A 7768-nucleotide genomic window follows, 5' to 3' on the forward strand; every position below is an offset into this window, starting at 1 on the left:
GCTTGCGGGTAGCTGTTTAGGAACATGTTCATATAAGACTTAACAAACATTTCATTGCATGTGGGACAGAATATATATAGCATTTGTTCACTGAGAGAAAACTGTGGCGAAACCATCTTACTTGCAGCCATTAAGGATCATCTTCATATTAGTCATTATAACCATTTCAATATTTGCTGTTCTGATTGAATATGAGTTTCAAACAATGAAAGAAACACTGTGCTGAATCCAGCTTGCAAGTAAGTTTTAACTAACACTTCACTACAAGTGTCACAGAATATCTGCAATATTGTTTCACTGAAAGAACTCTGTGGTGAAAGCATCTTGAAGCTATTATTAGGAACATTTGTATTTAAGACATTTCTCACATTTCAGTATATGCCATAATGAATGGGTATCATTTTCCTACAATGAAAGAACACTGTGCTAAATAGAGCTCACAGATAGCTATCTAGGAACGTTTTTACATAAGACTTATCAAACATTTTACAATAGTCGTGACAGACTATACATAACATTCAGTCACTGAAAGAAAACTGTGGAGAAACAATCTTGCTTTTATATATTTAGAAACTTCTTCATGTTCACCATTTCAAGCATTTCCATATAAGACATACTGAATGAATATCACTTTGAGACAGTGATATAATGTGCTGAAGCCAGATTGCAGGCAGCTGTTTAGGAACCTTTTCATAAGAGACTTATCATACATTTCACTACAAAGTATCTATTACATCCATTCAATGAAAGAACACTATTGTGAAGCCAGATTGCTGGTAGCTAATTAGGAACATTTTGATATAAGGCTTTTCTAATATTTCAGTTTATGCCAAACAGAATGACTATCATTTTCTTAAAATGAAATAACACTGTGTTGAACTCATCTTGCAGGAAGCCATTTAGGGTTTCTTCATACAAAACACCAAACATGTCACTACTGCTCTGACAGAATCTCTGTAAGATTCATTCACTGAGGAACACACTCTGGTGAAACCAGATTGCTCATAAGTTTTTAGGAATATCTTTATATAAGGCTATTCAAACACATCATATGCTATACAGAATGATGATCACTTCCATTAAATTAAACAACATTGTGATGCAACCAGCTGGCACATGCTATTTATGAACATTTTGTGTGTGTCTTATCAAACGTTTCTCTGCAGCCACAATGTGATAATTATTACATTCATTCAATGAAATACTGTGTTGAAAAAGCTTGCTTGTGGCTGTTTAGAAACATCTTCATGTAAGTGTTCATGCAAGTCTTATCAAACATTTCCCTACAGGCATGACAGAATATCTATAACATTCAATGTCTGTAAGAACACTGTTGTGAAACCATTTTGCTTGTAGCTACTTAGGGACATCTTCATAAAACTTATCCAGCATTTCACTACGGGTGTGATAGACTATCTACAACATTCATTCACTGAAAGAACATTGTCTTGAAAACACCTAGCAAGTAGCTCTTAAGGAACATCTTCACATATGACATTTCAAACATTTCAGTATATGCCACATGCCACATGGAACAGCTATCACTTTCTTACAATGAAAGAGCATTGTGCTTAATCAAGCCAACAGGTAGCTGTTTAGGGATATTTTCACATAAATCATATCAAACATTTGACTACAGATGTGACAATGTCTATAACATTTGTTATCTGAAAGAAAATTATGCAAAAGCCATCTTCTTTTCACTGTTTAGGAACATCTGCACATAATACACTTCAAATACTTAAGTATATTCCACACAGAGCGACTATCATTTTCACAAAATGAAAGAACACATGCTGAATCCAGTTTATAGGTAGCTGTTTAGGAACATCATATATCAAATATTTCACCACAGATGTGACAATATCTAGAACATTCATTCACTGAAAGAACACTGTGAAGAAACCATCTTGCTTGTTAGCTGTTTAAGAATATAAATAAAAGGCTCTTCAAACATATCACTTTATGCCATACAGAATGGCTATCATCTCCATAGCCAGAAAAGAATACTGTGATGAACCCAGCTTGCAAGTAATTGTTTATTAATATTTTGCTCAAGTCTTATCAGACATTTGCCTACAGTCATGACAGGATATCTGTAATGTTTATTCAATGTAATAACACTATATTTAAAAAAATTTCCTTGTAGCTGTTTAGAAACATCTTCATGTAAGACTTATTAAACATTCCTTTGCAGGAATGACAGAATCTCTAAACATTCACTCATTGAATGAACACAGGGATGAAAGCAGTTTTCTTGTAACTGTTGAGGAACATCTTCGTATAAAGCTTTTCAAGCATTTCAGTATATGGCATACAGCATGGCCATACCCTTCTTACAAGGAAAGAAGGTTGTGTTTAATAGCTTTCAGGTAGATTATTAGGAGTATTTTTATGTAAGACCTATTGAACATTTAACTACAGGCATGACAGAATATCTATTACATCCATTCAATGAAAGAACACTATGGTGAAAGTGGCTTGGTTTGACTGTTAAGGAAGATCTTCATTGAAGTCCTTTTCAGCATTTCTGTATATGCCATACTAAACGGCTGTCACTATCTTATGATGAAATTATTCTGTCCTGAGCACATCTTGTTGGATTCTATTTAGGAACATCTTCATATAAGACCTCTCTAACATTTAAGTATATGCCATACAGAATGGCTCTCACTTACTTACAGTTAAAGGACACTGTGCTAAACCCGGCTTGCTGGCGGCTGTTTGAAACCTCTTCATATAAGACTTATTAAACATTTCACTACAGGCATGACAGACTAGCTATAACACTCGTTCACTGAAAGAACACTGTGGTGAAGCCAGATTACTTCTGGCGCCTTGGGAATGTCTTCGTATAAGGCTCTTCAAACACTTCATTATGCCTACAGAATGGCTATCACTTCCATATCCAGAAAGAACGTTCTGATGAAACCAGTGGCTCTTTATGAGCATTTCATTTATGTCTTATCAAACGTTTCTCTACAGCCGCAACATGATATCCATAACATTCATTCAAGGAAACCACACTATGTTGAAAAAGCTTGCTTGTAGCTGTTCAGGAACACTCTCACATAAGACATCAAATAGTCCTCTTGAGGCATGACAGAATACGTATAACATTCATTTTCTGAATGAACACTGTGGTGAAAACACCTTGCTTGCAGCTGTTTAGGGGAATCTTCAAATAAGTCCTATCAAACATTTCACTACGGGCATGATGGAATATCTATAACATTCACTCATTGAAAGAATGCTGTGGTGAAACCAACTTCCTTGTAGCTTTTAAGGAACATCTTCATGTAAGTCTTTTCTAGCATTTCAGTATGAGCCACAGAGAACAGCTATACTTTCTTAAAATGAAAAAACATTGTACTTAACTCAGCTTTCAGGTAGCCTTATAGTAACATTTTCATGTAAGATTTATTGAAAATTTCACAACACGTGCGACAGAACATCTATTACATTAATTCAATGAAAGATCACTATTGTGAAACCAGCTTGCTTGTATCTCTTTAGAAATACACTCATATAAGTCTTTTCTGACATTTCAGTGTATGCCATACAAAGTAACTATCACTTTATTACAATGAAAAGTCAGTGTGCTGATCCCAGCTTGCAGGTAGCTGTAGGAACATTTTCATGTATGATATGAAACATTTCACTACAGCTATAGGAGACTATATATAAAGTTTATTAAATGAAAGAACACTGTGGTGTAACCAGATTGCTTGTAGCTATTTAGGAGTATCTTCATACAAGTCTTTTCAAACATTTCAGTGTATTCCATCCAGAATGGTTATCACTTCCACAAAATGAAAGAAAGATGTTAAGAACCCAGCTGGAAAGTTGTTTTTTTAGAAATATCTTTTTATAAGTCTTAACAAATATTGCGCTATGGTCATGACAGAATAATTTTAATATTCACTCAAGGAAAGAAGGATGAGCTGAACCCTTGTTTCCTAGTATCTGTTTAGGAAGAACTTCATAAAATACTTAAAAAATTACACTACAGACTTGAAAAATATCCATAAGATTCAGACACTAAAGGAACTCTGGTGAAACAAATGTGCTCACAGCTGTTTAGGGGCATATTCACATAAGACATTTCCAACATTTCAGCATATGCCCTACAGATGACCTATCAATTACTAACAATGTGAGAACACTGTTCTAAGCCCAGCTTGCGGGTAGCTGTTTAGGAACATGTTCATATAAGACTTAACAAACATTTCATTGCATGTGGGACAGAATATATATAGCATTTGTTCACTGAGAGAAAACTGTGGTGAAACCATCTTACTTGCAGCCATTAAGGATCATCTTCATATTAGTCATTATAACCATTTCAATATTTGCTGTTCTGATTGAATATGAGTTTCAAACAATGAAAGAAACACTGTGCTGAATCCAGCTTGCAAGTAAGTTTTAACTAACACTTCACTACAAGTGTCACAGAATATCTGCAATATTGTTTCACTGAAAGAACTCTGTGGTGAAAGCATCTTGAAGCTATTATTAGGAACATTTGTATTTAAGACATTTCTCACATTTCAGTATATGCCATAATGAATGGGTATCATTTTCCTACAATGAAAGAACACTGTGCTAAATAGAGCTCACAGATAGCTATCTAGGAACGTTTTTACATAAGACTTATCAAACATTTTACAATAGTCGTGACAGACTATACATAACATTCAGTCACTGAAAGAAAACTGTGGAGAAACAATCTTGCTTGTATATATTTAGAAACTTCTTCATGTTCACCATTTCAAGCATTTCCATATAAGACATACTGAATGAATATCACTTTGAGACAGTGATATAATGTGCTGAAGCCAGATTGCAGGCAGCTGTTTAGGAACCTTTTCATAAGAGACTTATCATACATTTCACTACAAAGTATCTATTAATCCATTCAATGAAAGAACACTATTGTGAAGCCAGATTGCTGGTAGCTAATTAGGAACATCTTGATATAAGGCTTTTCTAATATTTCAGTTTATGCCAAACAGAATGACTATCATTTTCTTAAAATGAAATAACACTGTGTTGAACTCATCTTGCAGGAAGCCATTTAGGGTTTCTTCATACAAAACACCAAACATGTCACTACTGCTCTGACAGAATCTCTGTAAGATTCATTCACTGAGGAACACACTCTGGTGAAACCAGATTGCTCATAAGTTTTTAGGAATATCTTTATATAAGGCTATTCAAACACATCATATGCTATACAGAATGATGATCACTTCCATTAAATTAAACAACATTGTGATGCAACCAGCTGGCACATGCTATTTATGAACATTTTGTGTGTGTCTTATCAAACGTTTCTCTGCAGCCACAATGTGATAATTATTACATTCATTCAATGAAATACTGTGTTGAAAAAGCTTGCTTGTGGCTGTTTAGAAACATCTTCATGTAAGTGTTCATGCAAGTCTTATCAAACATTTCCCTACAGGCATGACAGAATATCTATAACATTCAATGTCTGTAAGAACACTGTTGTGAAACCATTTTGCTTGTAGCTACTTAGGGACATCTTCATAAAACTTATCCAGCATTTCACTACGGGTGTGATAGACTATCTACAACATTCATTCACTGAAAGAACATTGTCTTGAAAACACCTAGCAAGTAGCTCTTAAGGAACATCTTCACATATGACATTTCAAACATTTCAGTATATGCCACATGCCACATGGAACAGCTATCACTTTCTTACAATGAAAGAGCATTGTGCTTAATCAAGCCAACAGGTAGCTGTTTAGGGATATTTTCACATAAATCATATCAAACATTTGACTACAGATGTGACAATGTCTATAACATTTGTTATCTGAAAGAAAATTATGCAAAAGCCATCTTCTTTTCACTGTTTAGGAACATCTGCAAATAGTACACTTCAAATACTTAAGTATATTCCACACAGAGCGACTATCATTTTCACAAAATGAAAGAACACATGCTGAATCCAGTTTATAGGTAGCTGTTTAGGAACATCATATATCAAATATTTCACCACAGATGTGACAATATCTAGAACATTCATTCACTGAAAGAACACTGTGAAGAAACCATCTTGCTTGTTAGCTGTTTAAGAATATAAATAAAAGGCTCTTCAAACATATCACTTTATGCCATACAGAATGGCTATCATCTCCATAGCCAGAAAAGAATACTGTGATGAACCCAGCTTGCAAGTAATTGTTTATTAATATTTTGCTCAAGTCTTATCAGACATTTGCCTACAGTCATGACAGGATATCTTTAATGTTTATTCAATGTAATAACACTATATTTAAAAAAATTTCCTTGTAGCTGTTTAGAAACATCTTCATGTAAGACTTATTAAACATTCCTTTGCAGGAATGACAGAATCTCTAAACATTCACTCATTGAATGAACACAGGGATGAAAGCAGTTTTCTTGTAACTGTTGAGGAACATCTTCGTATAAAGCTTTTCAAGCATTTCAGTATATGGCATACAGCATGGCCATACCCTTCTTACAAGGAAAGAAGGTTGTGTTTAATAGCTTTCAGGTAGATTATTAGGAGTATTTTTATGTAAGACCTATTGAACATTTAACTACAGGCATGACAGAATATCTATTACATCCATTCAATGAAAGAACACTATGGTGAAAGTGGCTTGGTTTGACTGTTAAGGAAGATCTTCATTGAAGTCCTTTTCAGCATTTCTGTATATGCCATACTAAACGGCTGTCACTATCTTATGATGAAATTATTCTGTCCTGAGCACATCTTGTTGGATTCTATTTAGGAACATCTTCATATAAGACCTCTCTAACATTTAAGTATATGCCATACAGAATGGCTCTCACTTACTTACAGTTAAAGGACACTGTGCTAAACCCGGCTTGCTGGCGGCTGTTTGAAACCTCTTCATATAAGACTTATTAAACATTTCACTACAGGCATGACAGACTAGCTATAACACTCGTTCACTGAAAGAACACTGTGGTGAAGCCAGATTACTTCTGGCGCCTTGGGAATGTCTTCGTATAAGGCTCTTCAAACACTTCATTATGCCTACAGAATGGCTATCACTTCCATATCCAGAAAGAACGTTCTGATGAAACCAGTGGCTCTTTATGAGCATTTCATTTATGTCTTATCAAACGTTTCTCTACAGCCGCAACATGATATCCATAACATTCATTCAAGGAAACCACACTATGTTGAAAAAGCTTGCTTGTAGCTGTTCAGGAACACTCTCACATAAGACATCAAATAGTCCTCTTGAGGCATGACAGAATACGTATAACATTCATTTTCTGAATGAACACTGTGGTGAAAACACCTTGCTTGCAGCTGTTTAGGGGAATCTTCAAATAAGTCCTATCAAACATTTCACTACGGGCATGATGGAATATCTATAACATTCACTCATTGAAAGAATGCTGTGGTGAAACCAACTTCCTTGTAGCTTTTAAGGAACATCTTCATGTAAGTCTTTTCTAGCATTTCAGTATGAGCCACAGAGAACAGCTATACTTTCTTAAAATGAAAAAACATTGTACTTAACTCAGCTTTCAGGTAGCCTTATAGTAACATTTTCATGTAAGATTTATTGAAAATTTCACAACACGTGCGACAGAACATCTATTACATTAATTCAATGAAAGATCACTATTGTGAAACCAGCTTGCTTGTATCTCTTTAGAAATACACTCATATAAGTCTTTTCTGACATTTCAGTGTATGCCATACAAAGTAACTATCACTTTATTACAATGA

This window comes from Equus asinus, chromosome 23, assembly GCF_041296235.1.
Source record: "Equus asinus isolate D_3611 breed Donkey chromosome 23, EquAss-T2T_v2, whole genome shotgun sequence".
NCBI classification, from domain to species: Eukaryota; Metazoa; Chordata; class Mammalia; order Perissodactyla; family Equidae; genus Equus; species Equus asinus.